The 14,836-nt window shown below is 45.2% G+C and overlaps 1 protein-coding gene across 3 annotated transcripts in view; it reads left to right on the top strand.

The window, feature by feature from the left end:
- The window catches only part of LOC142586934 (uncharacterized), a 96,960-nt gene that overhangs the window by 39,558 nt on the left and 42,566 nt on the right, over window positions 1–14,836 (top strand). The gene's annotated exons all lie outside the window — the stretch shown is intronic.

Below are 14,836 nucleotides of genomic sequence, written 5' to 3'. Positions count from 1 at the left end.
GACGTCAGGAGATTGGAATAAAAAGATATCGGAATAGTTTTATGTTATACGGCCCTTGGTATGTACCACAATTGACGTAGTATGACTAGAGCGTATGCTGAGCAGAAATGATAGGTCATGTGATGGATATTACGACATGCGTGTCATTTAGGTCATGATGCAGCCATGTACGTCTTGGTATGTATTCTATGGTATGTATGTATGTATGTATGTATGTATGTATCTATGTATGTATGTATGTATGTATGTATGTATGTATGTATGTATGTATGTATGTATGTATGTATTCTATGATAGGGTTTCTATTCCTATAGGGCGTGGGATCTGCCGGCTTTTTTTGTTTGTGATTTCTGGCATCGAATACAATGTCCATAGCAAATACCATTCAATATGGCTTACATGTTTCTACCTCATTGCACCTGCTAGCAAGTTGAATCAGAGGACAAGACCAGTCATGGAGATTAGGTCTTACCAGTCTCCCTGATTCAGTCTGAATAGAAGTGAAGTATGGTTTTTTACCGCCTGTTCATATTAGCGTGCAATCATTGTCATACTTCATTCTCACCGAAAGCCCTTTGGTAAACGTGGGGCTGATTTCATTTAGAGTTTAATAGAAATGTTTACTGCTCCAATTTAATCTGCGATAAGGACTCCGGCCAACAGCCCTCGCTCATAGCTGCTTTGCGCGCTCCAAATGGGTGGGCCACTTCTATGGAGAATCGTTGGGGACGCACGATTCAGGAGCTGTACAGAGTTGCACACTGCAAGTCGTGACTCGGCAACGGGGCCCTGCTGGCGCTCTCCGAAGGAACCTTTGTCCTCCAAAGCAGGTGGAATAGGGAATATGAACACTCTGAAGTCATCAGCGATAGTGCCCCGGAACAGCATCAACGCCGAATACCATCGCGTCGTGGCCGTTGTCGTCACCAGGACGCGGGTACGTTCGCCTGCAGTGAACACACGCGCATCCGCCCGGATCGCTATTGAAAAGCGGGCATCCTTGCACCGTTTTATTGCAGTCTGAATGTTTGCACTCTCCCATTTTGTTACACTCGCTGTTAGAGGTTGCCGGCTTTCCGGTGCTCCTACATCAGATTGCTAATAGCAGTAGTAGCGGTACGATGTCTGAGATTGAATCCGTACATCCTGTTTCCGTTTAACAGCTTCATCCGAAAGAGCGATCGATACGCAAAGAGCAGCAAAGGTGCAAGAACCTGCACATACGCTTTCCGGTTCAGGCAGAAGATTTCAAGGCGCCACCATGAAGAATGATATGGTGGCGCCGTGTTCGTTACCGCGAACACGCTTGTTCCGGTCCAGACCTTTCAATTTTTCAATTAGTTCATTTTGTGTATATGAGGATGTTTCTATTGTACATATATGTCGTGAATATTTATTTATTTATAGATACTGCAATCTCAAATCAAATCATAGCAGGGTGGTTCTACATAGAAATATGCAAGCACGTAAACACATACAATATTTCTCAGATATGCCGGCATTTTTCAAACATTGTTGAAGAATACATAAAACCTACAAGCAAATAAGGCACACAAATTCATAAGCCTACGTGGCCTTTGATTTACCAATAAGCTTAGTAACTCCCATGTCCTATTCGTCACGCGCACCTAATAAACCTGGATGGTAACACTATAACAATATTACTAATGCATCGCATGCCCCATTACGTGAAAATCCAACGTCGTTGTCGGTGCGACCGAACTATTGTGCGAAAAATGGCCGTCCGCGCAAAAGGTAAAAATACGACAATATATGCTCGCATTCGTATAAAATTTCTCACCCAGGTTCCTGCACACAAAGTAAATTGCTGACTTGGAAAAGAAAATTTCGTACGTTTTGGTCTGCGCGGGTATCAAGCCTAACCCTCCAGGGTGCGAGACGAGCACGCTTCCATGACGCGACAGCGACTGCACGGTTCTGGCTAGCTAAATATGTACTTAGTGTATGCTCCATTGCCCACGGCAAGTCGCAATCGTGTGGATGACCAAAGGCGTAGCCTAGTACATGCGTCATTGGGAGCGTTGCGCCGCGGCAAGTGGGGAAAAGGCGACGCCACGTCACACACGAGATTGAGCTGCGTTCGCCGGCCCACGCTCTCCCGTTTTCACTCCCGCATATAGCATACGGCACGCGGTCACGGTTTTATCGCCCTGGTACTATATACGGAACCTCATGGCAACGGCGACGGCAGAAATGCGCTCGGAGTGTCCATATAAGTGCCATCGCCATGAAATACTAAGTTCAATCTGTAATGAGCATTTGACGCCCCCTAGGACATAATCTCCGGTGGCTCGCCAGGCTCGGTTGGCAACATTCGTCACCACACCAAATAAGCACCGATGAGAATAACTGTTCGGCAGTCAGTCATCGTTCCCCGCCATCACTCTGCGAAGGGTCTCTCTATCGTGGGGTGCTCGAGCCTCCACTTGTTGGACGAAGAGTGCCCCCTTATCAACCCACGCCTCTGCGAGCGGCGAATCCCCGCCCCCGTTCCTGCCGCCATGCCACTGTACGGGAGATGGCCAGGTGGACCCAGGGAGATGGGTTTGCCTGGCCAGTCTACGAGGAGCAAGTCCACGAGTTTTTCTGGGCAAGCAACATACCCGAGGTGAAACAGTGGGACATCTTCCTGACGAGCTGCGGTACCCACGTCTTCAGTCTCCTCCTCAGCCTCCTCACGCCGGCCAGCCCGCATGCTAAACGCTGGGTGAGCTCCTCAGCACGCTGCCCTCGCCTTTCAACGCGGCACCGTCCACACTAATGGAGCGGTTCCGCTTCAATAACCTGTACCGCCAGGAAGGACAGACCCTCGGGCAGTTGGTCACTACGCAACGAGGGTTAGCGAATTCCTGCGCCTTCGGGGACCAGCTGGACTCTCTGCTCCTGGACTGTTTCGTCTCATGCGAACGCGACTCCTGGAGCTACGCGACCCCTCGCTAAACGACGCTGTGAAGGCAGCGCTGGCGATGGAAGCTGCGGCCAAGGACGTCGGCTGCAGCTTGCGGCCGGCGTCCTTTGCCGTACTACTGCACGTACGACTGCACTGTCGGTGGAAGCGAAGGAGGGCAGTGCCTGTAGTCGCTGGGATTGTGCCCAGCCACCCTTACAGTGCTAGCTCTCCGAAGCACAATGCTTCCCGTGCAGCAAAACTGGCTACCTGGCGCGGTATACCGACAGGGGAGCATGAACAGTGGACAGCAGCAGCCCCAGCTCAGGTTCCACACAAGCCCGCTGTCAGGTAGCCGTCGCAAAGTGCGTGGCGGGGACGTGCGGCAGCAGGCTCCAGTTCTTCCGCTTCCAGGCTCCACGTCGTGGCTGAGGACCCCCAATTGTCCACATGTGGCACTGAGGCCATCTTCCGTCACCGGTGCCATCGTACACGCTGACCGTAGAAGTATGCGGGCGCCCATTTCCATGTAGCTGGACACAGGGGCCTGCGTGCCAGTCATGTCCAAGAAACTGTTCAAGCGTACCTTCACCTGCATGTCCGTCAAGGCTTAGGGCGCGATGCTCAGTAGCTACTCCAAACAGCGTTCCCAACTCCAGGGTCAGGCCCAGGTCAGCGTTCGCTTTGGTGATAGGGAGGTAATCCTTCCTCTTTCATAACCAAGGGGTCGTCGCCGATTATGCTTAGTCGAAAGTGGATTCACGCACTGGAGTACAAGGAAGCCGTCTTGCCTGTGGTTAAAGACGTGCCAAGCCTCCTGAGTAATTTCACGTCCCTGTTCGAGCCAGAGGACGGCACATTCTCCGGCACGATGGTTATCATCTATGTATCTCAGGGAACCTGGCCTCGTACATTCAAGCCTTGCCCACTGCAGTTCGCCCTGAAGGACGGGGTCACTCAGGAGCTTCAACGGTTAAAGCGAGAGGGAATTCTAGTGCCCGTCAAGATGTCTGAACGGGCCGCTCCCAACGTACCAGTCCTTTAGCAAGACAGCAGTGCCAGGATCTGCATTTCAAGGTTACGACCAAATCCGCCGCTAACGGCGCGAAGTACCCGTTGCCCCAGTTTGAAGATCTCTTGTCAGCGTTGTCCAGGGCACAGAAGTACACCAAGGTCGGTCTCTGAGACGCTGACCGGCAGCTGGTGCTCCTGGATTCGTCCAGGAAGTATGCCACGATATCGACAACTTTGGGGCCCATACAGTACAGGCACTTACCATTTGGCCTGGCCTTAGTCCCAGCGATTTTTCAGAGGGAGATGGCAACCTCTTCAGGGGCATGAGGCACTTGGCGGTGTACTTGGACGACATCCTTGTTACCGGTACCGACGACGGGGACCACCTGCGGAACGTGCACGATCTCCTGGCAAGACTCGGATGCCGGTCTCATTGTTTTTGTATCATTGTTTTTGGCAAGATTCACATATGCTGATCCGTAATGATATTCCAATGCTTGTAAAATGTTTAGTGACATCTGCTGCTCTAGTTAAAACACCGTTCAAATTTAAGTATCGGCTTTTGCCCAATATTGCCTGATTGTAAAGAAAACTACTCAAGATTCTATTCAACAAGTATATGCTTCGTGAGAAAACCAAAGACTAACTGTAAAATATTGGGCAGTCAAGCAACGTTGTGTGATCTTCTGCAGCGCCTTGACTCGGGAAGCTCCTTCATCTAATTGACATTTTGCTTAACAAAGCTTGGTGTTCTCCACATTCAAGCACACATTTTGGTTTTTTTATATAAACGTTTTTGCTCTGAGAAAAGTTTGTGTCAGCAATATGTGCAGGCATACTGCGTAGGCAGGCAGGAAATCACTGTCATAGCAGGTCAGCCTGTTCTTTTAATTTGTGCAGTGAAATATTTTAGATATTGCCGTTTTACGCCCTTAATTAACAATCGTTCCACATGGAATCATTGACTATTCAAACGACAAGAAATTTATGAGCCATTGCACTCTGTGAACGTGGACGACCAGCGAAGGTGTTTCTCGCAAGACACAGAGGAGACACAGAATTTTGAACAATGATACGAACACAGTTACTGTCGTGATCGGTGGTCATCCTGAGGATAGGCACGCACACACATTCGCATATCACCTCTGTTATGAATATAATATTTCCGTCATGTTCGCGTATAGTCCAAGCTGCCGAGGAGCAACGCGCCTACGAAGACCGACGGCAGGAACAGAGACGAGAATTCAATCATCGCCTGCGCGCGGCAAACACCACCAAAGTTTGCACAAAACGCCAAGCGAATGTGGGACGTCAATCTTCGTAGGCGCGTTGCTCTTCGAGAGTGCGGACAATACGCGGTCTCCCCATTACGACGACAGAAGAGAAGTGAAATTCAAAATGGAGAACGGTAACTTATCTTTATGGTTTTTATATGCATTCGTTTGCACTATGGGACCACCGCTCCGAGGAGCCGGAGGAAACTAAACACGCATGACGTTTCGACGGCACCGGCACTACGGTAGATCGGTAGGAAAGGAAATTACGCTTGCGCTTGGAACGCCGAAAAAGAGAGGGCGGTGCAAATGTTGACATGGCCGAGGCAGGTCACTTTTTGGGCTAATACCCGATCGTAGTTTCTCTTCTTACCCTTGTGTCTGGGACGTCTTTGCCTCCCAGGTGTGACAAGTGCAGTTCAACGACGCGTTAAACGTCTCAGAGCCCACTACCAAGAATCCACAGGGATATGTGTCACTGCCATTTATACCCTTTCTGCGCTATTACCAGGATCAGTGCACATCTTTATTGACACAGAACAAAATTGCACGGAACTCTCGCCATAAACAGCTTTGCTGTAAGAAACAGGATATGATGTAGTGACAGTCATTGCAGAAAGTGCTTTATCCAGTACAATTACAGAACCACAACTGTTAAACTCTACAAGATTACATCGCCCGGTTCTTCTGTATTTTCGGTGCTAACTCTTGAGACAATTGGCTCGCTTGAGTCACATGATCCACTATAAAAAAGAAAGTGTAACCTAATGATGGCGTCGTTATTGGCAGTGACGAATCAATAATTTCGGCATAATTTGCTACCAACCACAAGACACTTGAAACACCATTCATTCTTGGTATAGGCCATGTTTGACACTCATAAATATTATTGCGATCTACGTCTATTGGGTGAACAATCTTGTTTTTACTATCATGACTACGAATAATTGCACACCAATACATTGCTATCATCTCAAGAACAAATTCTATGTGATGCACATGTCATCCTTGTGCGCATTGCTAAAGTGCTGACTGGTGCAGTCATCAAAACAAATGCTCAGACACCTCCGCTTTAAAAATTAGCGTGTTGTTCTCTTACGTCTCCTCAAATCCTATACTTCCCCCATTGTGCAATGTAAAATGTACTATTTAACTACCCATTTTAAGAAAAAGCAAAAGATTCTTTTCTGTGACAACGAGTAAGGTAGCGAACAAATACGGCGCCTTCACAGCACTAGTGTATAAAATTAACTGCCGTAGAAACGACCTTCTCTGACTATGTATCTCATCCGAGGTAGTTGTGAAAGATATGGACGACCTACATTTGTCTAAGTGCTGACGATGTTGTGACGATGATGGCGTGACGACAATGAGTTGATGACTCTGCACTGACGACGATGCCCTGATAACGATGGCGTGACGGCATCGTGATGCCGATCGTATGGGGATAGTAAAATGATGAAAATGGTAAGAGGACTACGGCAAGATGACGATGGTGTGGTGAAACTTTTATAATCACGGCATGTGGACGATTGCATGAAGCCAAGGCGACTACAAGAGGGGAATCACGATGACGGCATTATAAGAAATGTATGGACAACGAGTTGACAACAATGCAATCGCTACCGCAAAGTGACAACGGAGCGACCACAACCGGTATGACGGCAACTTTGTGAGCAAGCTGCAATGTGGACAATATCATGGCGGCGGTAGCGTAATGAAGACACCATTACGACGACGGTAGGACGGCGACCGCTCGCAGATTGCGTCATGATGAAAATATGACAACGCAGTGACAGCAACATTGTAAAAGCAGCGCGAAGATCGTGATAACATGAAGCCGACAAAATGATGATAACAGAATTATGACTACAGCATTACGACAGAATGTCGCTGTTCCAGCTTACATCGGCGTTCGTGTGCATCAGCTGCCATCCCTTGTGTGGCATATTTTGCACTATATGCGGCGATTGCTTGTACAAAGTTTTAGTACAGCCCCAGAAGGCTAGCGTAAGCTGCGGGATATTCTGTTTTTTGTTTCCACCCCATGCCGTAATGACCAACGAGGCCGCATTACCTCACAATATCCGGAGTGAGCTTCTTTTTTTTTTTTTGCTCTACAGATGGACGCTTTTTGAGCTCCACCATCACAGAGATCGGTCCGCAATTTAAGCGACACAAAAGTAGTGCGTTCTTGCGCGTGACCTTGCTGTGACCACAGCTCCTTCCAGCCAAAAATTACTTCGTATTTACAAGTCGAAACAGCAAAAGGATTCATTGCGATTCTCAATAACTGATGCTACAGGCCCAACAATCTTTGTTGAGTTCGGTGAGCTCTAGAGCGGCAAGTTGCCAAAAATTTGCAAAATAAAATTGCCTAAACTACCATAAAAAGTATGGTGCACACGTCAGATTAGCATCACTACCGATAGCGATGCTAGAGTGGAGATTGTAAGGATGTGAATCCATCTCGCTTTTAAAGGTATATGTGTAATAACAGTTTATTCTGATCGAGCTCCATCCTGCATCCCAATGGGGCACGACTTTGCGATAGAGTTTCCAAGTAAAAGCGCCAATAGAGAATTTAGGCGGATTGCGCGCAAAACTGCAAAGGGTATTACCACAGAGGCAACACGAATAATATAAGATGTTATATTGTACTCACATTTTTAAGAGTAATTGTACAACGTGTTTGCTATCATGGGGCCCTATAACATAAAAATGTTCGAATATGTTTTTATTCCAACCTCCTGATGTCAAATTTGCGTAACTGCCCACGCAAGCACTGGGTGGTGACCCACGGAGTTGTCTTACGAGACCAATCAAACGCTCTCCTCATTCGTAGGCGGTTACTTTTGTTTTCTTTACAAGCAACTAACATTGCCTACACTGAGCGGCTTGTTTTATCTAATTGCCTGACAAGAGGCGAGAGACACGCTCAAGCGGAGAGGGATTAGATTTGGTCGAGCCAGTGCACTGAGTATTCACAACCGGATGAAAACGGTTGTGCCCGCGTCAGCGATTGGTCCGCTTTCCCTTACTTGGCTTGCGGTGGCTGGTCGAAAATCGCGGAAGCCTGCAGCGGAAGATTAAATGACGCTAAAGCGGATCCTTAGCAAGGAAGAGTTGGGAGACCGAGGTCGAAACGTGTCGAACGTGCTCGAAAACGTTACACATGTACGCAAAAGATTTATTATCTGCAATTAAACCCATGCTGTCCGGCAGGTGCGAGCAGCCAGGCCTAAGAGGTCGGCGGGTTTTGTTCAGCATATTATTGCATCTTTACCGCGTGCACCTCACTTTTACGAGGGAAGTTCTCGCGGTTTCGTGACGTCGCCTGACAGGCAGGAGAAGTGGGTGCAGCCCGAAAACTTTTCACCAATAGCCGAAGTATAATGCAAAAACGCGTCGAATCAGAAATAACTACTTTTCTTTTCTCCGGTCCAATCATGAATAATCAGTTTGTACAAGTCATATCGGATGGAGAGCAACCGCAGTTTTCGTGAGGTCGCGTGACAGACAGGCAAAGTGGGGGATGTGCAAAAAAGTTTCTGATTGTGATAGAAAAGTTTGGAATAGCTTTAGGTTATAGCGCCCCAGCTGTGATCACAACTTCCCATGACGTACAAACGAAGGGTTCCGCACTACAGCTGACTTTTATCGTTTGTGCGTGAACTTTCTTGAACGTTTAATGTCCTTTATTGGCTAGGACATGACAAATATAATAGGCATGACGTGTTTCTGGCTTCCCCAACTGCTGACGGCACTTGCACCATTCAGAAGCAGGACCTTCGAAAGAGGTTTCCAGTTATTTAGAGAAAGTCGAAGCATATCTGTGCGATTTATGCACCACCTATATAATGTGGAACTCTCACGATCTCGCAGGTGAACTTTTATGAAAAGCACTCTGTTGTTCTTCTTCTAGAAGGAAACCACCTATTTCGTTTGCTGAGGTGTGTTAGCACCAACAGGAGGCGCAGAATTTTTCCACTAATTTCCAAGGAAAATTTGAGAAAAATAAATTGCAGGAGGTTAACATATTGAGTTCAGAATTATCGTCAAACGGAACACCCCGTACATATGCAGCCATTTGGAAATTCTTGTTACAAAGTTGAAACAGCAGATCTACGGGACACTATTGATCGTAGTCGAGGAAGCTATGTATCGAAGTCTACCACACGAAGTCTAGTAAACACACTATTATCGCAGTGTAGTGCCCGAAAAAATAAAAATGCGTTTTGCTGCTCTTGAACGGAGTAGCTTGAGACAGAACTTCAAAAACTCGGCACGCCGGATCATCAGAAAGGGTGAACAACTTCCCCAACAAGATTTTATTGTGAATAGAATTCTTGGCCTACTTCAGGCGTTTTAAGCCTGCCAATGCACCTACCAGTCTATAGCCTCTTTTGCCAACGCAGTAGTCCACGTTGTCTACCTGCTTAGTCCACTAGTTATGTGCTTCTGCACACGATGACGTCTTTGTCATTCGATTAGCGCCATTCCAGCTTGCCGTCATGGTCATTGCATCACCGTAATTCCAGCTTTGTCATCCTACACTTTTCAGGCCGTTGTCATGCATGGTTGACACACCGCCATAGTGATGCTTCTATGTTCGCTCAATCAGCGTCATTCTAGCTTCGTGATTTGACTTTCGTCAAGTTGTCATCACGCCTAATACTCCGCCCAGTCGTCAAACTTGCTTAACAGCTTGGACTACTACGCATGTGTTGAGGGTCGTAATGCTGTCGGGGTCACTGCATCATCGTCATTCCACTTTTTCAACCAATCCTCGTCATGTCGTCGTCACATAGCCGTCGTCATGCCGTCATTGTCCCACTCTTCGTTTTATCATTCTCATCACTTCAGAAACGTCATTCCGTTTTGTTAGGCCATTGTCGTCATACCACATTCATCGTTCAATCGATGTCAATATTTATTCCTCACCATGTCATAATCCTATTCTCGTTATTCAATCATTATTGTGCCGCCCTCGCCGCACCGTCATCGTCAGAGGGTAGCTACCATGCCTTCATTGTCAGACTGTCGTCGTATCACCGTCTTAGCCGTGCCATCATCGACACTCCAGCTTCGTCATCCGACCATCGTCATGCCGTCTTTGTCAAGCCATCTTCGTCAAATAGGCTCGTTACACAGTCATAGCCATGCCATTGCCATACACTGACGTAATTCCATTGTCCTCATGTCGTTGTTATACCATCGTCGTTACTGCATTGGTGTCGTGGTCGTTCCATAATCATGATTGTAACTTCTACATCCAACTTTCGTCGTGACATCGTCTTCATACCGTTATCGTCGCGCATCCTCTAACTTCAGTAAAGTCATCCAATTTTCCTCATCCGGTCATAGTCGTACCACTTCCCCCAACGTATTGGTGTCCTTCCTTGTTCATCATTCTTTCGTAATCAGTAATAATTACGTAGTGCCCCCATGGTCATGCCATCGTTGTCATCACAGCTACTTCATCCGGTTGTCATCACAAGTCACCTTGACGCCGTCGTGGTCCATATAGTGACCATCTCACTATTCTTATGTTGATGTCGTCACACTATTGTCGTTACACCATCACCATAGTTTAAAGATCAATTTATTATTCTAATAGTATCGTCATACTCTCGTTGTCGCTCCATCGATATCATTACTTCGTAATTCCATGGTCTCTGTGTCTGCGTCATGCTGTCTTCATCACACCTCCTTGCTGAAGAACGACCTTAACAAGTTAATGTAATACATCGCAATATGCGAATGACTGCATCCATCGGAGTATGTGGCACATAGCCGAAGTAAGGAAATACTCCCAATTGCCACTACACGTGAAAAAACATGACATCACGACCATTGTTAGAAGCTAAATTGCTGGACTGCTAGTCGCAGTCCCGTCGATAGTCAATGTGAGATGCGTTCCGCCGCGTTTTTTTTTTAGCAAGCAAGGCTCTAAAGAGCCAGAGTCTTAGCTAAACATTTTTGTTGTATGCGCGCAATGTGCTTTTCAAATAAGCACGCTTAAATACTACGGGTCCTGTTGTTTATTGCGTACTGCGTACATTGTTGAAAGCATCGCTTAGCCCGCATTAAACACCTGTGCCTGGAGCGCCGTTTTGACGTACTGCCAACCACCAATCTGTCATTGAGAAAATAACACAACCATTTATTCGCTGCTTCGACACACTGCGTAGAAGTTTAAAGCTTTGTTCTGCGCGTTGCGTAGTAGTCATCGAAATGTTAGTTGTGCCATACTGGCTGCATGCGCTGCCAAGAAACCCAAATTGTGGCTTTCTCTCTTTTGATGTTCGGCTGCAGTGCCAAGAAGTTTCAACCTATGTTCCTTAAAAACAAAAGAGTGAGGCGTATCTTAAAAACGCGGTATTGAAGCGGAGGCGACGACGTAAGTCAATGGATAAGACTTCTCAGTGCCACACAGAGGACTGTTTTGTTTAGTCACAAAAATCGGCGCCGAAAGCGAGTGTCAAAAATTTTGAAAGGTTTGGACAATTACGACACAGTTGTTGACATATCAAGAAGCCCCTGCATCGCGCTGGTGAGCGTACGGTACTCCTAAACGTAAAAAAAAAGCTCAGCGGTTTGAGTGCTTCACTGAGCGGTGAGACCACAAAGTCTAATGAAACCAGAACGTCAGATTGTTCAAGTGACGCTGCAGTAAACTACATATAGCTCAAAATATTGCGCTCACATAACCGTCAGTACTGCTATGTGGACGTGGGATCACTTTTTGCTTGATATTTTCGAAGCCTTCTACCTGACAGACTACAGCAAAATGTGGTTCGAATAACCAAAACAGTATGAAGATTTGCTTTACTGTCAATATTGACGACCGGCCAGCTTTTCTAAGTATGATGAAGCATCGAGCTGTATTTATTTTCTGAGGAGACAACTATATAAGTAGTAATTGCTTCTTAATTGCCCATCAAATGCATGTGTACCTACTCAGCGAAGTCATACAACAGGATGAAAGTTGACAGCATTATTGACTGAATACACATTGCTGTTATGCCCTATTTTCCTCTGTGAGTATAGCCAGGAGTAGAATGTATTACTTCGTGCAGAGCATAAGAGTACTAGAAAGGAAACTTGGACGAGTCGGTGGTAATTCACGTTTTGGGAAGTAACAGGGCTAAACAGACGAGAACTTAGGCAAGAAGAAGCGCCCGTGTCGCATCCTCCTTTGGTCCATGTTCTTGTCCATTTGGCGCTGTTGATTTCCAAAGCATAAGAATACAACAGCCACAGACTCAGCTTAAGTGGCAAATTGATTTAGTTGTAATTGTACCAACATGAGTATACTTATTTACATCTGCTCATCAAAAGACTGCCGCTATCAAGGGATATTGAACGGCCGTCTTGTGTATGCGTTCTCATTTCCATTACAAATATTCAAGTTAGATTGTGCATTGTCATCATGAAATGTGTGCTTTTTTGGCGACATTTTATAGCGTTAGAACAGTGGAGGAGACGCTGTTGCAACACATAGATCACGTTTTCGCTCGACCATCAGTGTGAAATCTGTTTTATTTGTTGGACCTAGCGGCCCAATCGCATGCTGTGAAAGGAAGAATTTTCACTTTGGCACGTGCTACCAGTCCATGCATTATTATGAGTAATATTGTTTGTGAAATTTCCACGAGAATCTGTCATGGCTAATTCTCTCTGACAATGTCGATAATCAATGTTCCTGCAGCCTCGACTGCTCTGTTAGAATGTGCTGCATAAAGATATTATATTCAAATATTCAAGGCCTGGACGCATTTGTTAAGGAAGCACGATATTGCTTATTTGTTTAAGAGTAATAAAATGATCTTTTGGACTGCCTGTTGAACAAACAAACGTCAAGCTTTGGCAAGCGTTGCCTGCAATGTATCGTGTGCTGCTAGCGCCACCCCTGTGTAGATTCTCCACACATAACGGCGCCTGCACCAGTGCTGTGGACTCTTGCAGAATAACTTCTTTAGACATTGCAGTGAAGTGTGCACGCAGTAAAACAATCATTTGGGCAAATAAGTGAACGTTTATACTGCATACACAGAAATACATCCGAGGAAGCAGTAGGGGAACATAAGTAGAACAAATACAGGCGATTAATTAGCTCTCGTATGATCAAGTTTTATTTCTGCAACATGTGTGAATAGAATAAATAGGTCGTGTTATGCACATTAACATAGTATATGCATTTTTGTGTATGAACTGTGTAATTTCGGTGCTCTTTTGCAGACAGTATAATTTGCTTGTGTTTACGTCTAATAGGAACTGCTTAAAGATTATGCTCTTTGTTGCCACGTCACATAGACACAGTCCACAGTTCTTCGGTATTTAATGTAATAGAACAGAATTATTTCAGGCATAAATCTCTGTTTACTATGAAGGAACTGTTGCAATAATTAGTATATTCTTTATAAATGTTTCCTCCTTTGCTTGGTATATTCTACAGCATTTCGGGCCTGGGGAACAGCACAATACATTCTATTGAGCATGGTAACCCTGCAAGAAATATAAATTATTGGACAACTATTCTTATGGTACACTTTTTGTATGATTACAATTGATTTTGAATGGATGAAAATGGTATTGATTACACTATGCGTAGCATGGGATATATGCGATATTCTACAGAAGGGTGGCAGTAGAATAATGCCGCAGTTCGTTACGTCTGGCAACGTTCAGGGAATGTGTGAATCGGTAACTTTGTTTCATTGTTGTAATTATCAGGTTAGCGAAATCTTTATAGGCAGCGTTGACACAATACTGGAATCTAACTGTCCATGGAGCATGGAGGTGGAGCGTTGCTCGAACGTAAAAATAGCACCGGGCATGCAACAGTAAAATTACCTGTGGAAGGCCGCATGACAATTCTTTTAATAAGGTAACGTGTACGAAATCGTTCTCAGCTACTTAGAATATGGCTGAAGTATTTATGGATCCTAGGAGTCCATATTTCTTCAAATACTTGAAATTGTTACAATGAGGCTAAATTTGACATGTTTTCAACGTTATGCGCTTCCTCTAATAAGTTTTCAGCAATAATAGTTTAAAACATATTAGTAGAAGCATATGTACGAATAGCATTCATTTAGTATATTGAACTCGGCTAGCTCGTAACTTGAATACGTTGTCGCAATTTTTTTAAACACAGATTAGCATGCTTGTTGGTTCACAGAAGGAGCTTTTCTTACTTTAATATATAAACCTGTATTTTGAACTTCCCCAAAAGTAGAATAGTATTGCATTACTAGGACTATGTGTTAAATAAATGTTTTATGGCAAATAAGACAAACAGTTTTGTCTTCAAATACATTCTATTACATTTCCTTTAATTCTTGTAAAGCGTAGATTCAAAATTTACCTTATTCCTATGGGAAATTTTATTCCAAGAGGAAGCTCACCTTTATAACTACATAATTCATGGTTTTAGTGCAAAATGTGCATTCAAGGAGAAACAGCTGATATAAAGTGGTTGAAATAACACATTAGATGCACATCTTCATGACTAAACTAAAGTTATTAAAGGGAAAATTAGACATCCACCCGTTTGTAGCAATTGCTACAAAGAAAACCCATACGGGTTCCTCAAAAGATAACCCTCGCAGTTGAAGAAAAATTCGTCCTGGTC

This window comes from Dermacentor variabilis, chromosome 7, assembly GCF_050947875.1.
Source record: "Dermacentor variabilis isolate Ectoservices chromosome 7, ASM5094787v1, whole genome shotgun sequence".
Classification (NCBI taxonomy): Eukaryota; Metazoa; Arthropoda; class Arachnida; order Ixodida; family Ixodidae; genus Dermacentor; species Dermacentor variabilis.
The sequence above is the reverse complement of the archived record's forward strand: the minus strand, read 5'-3'. Positions and strand labels throughout refer to the sequence as shown.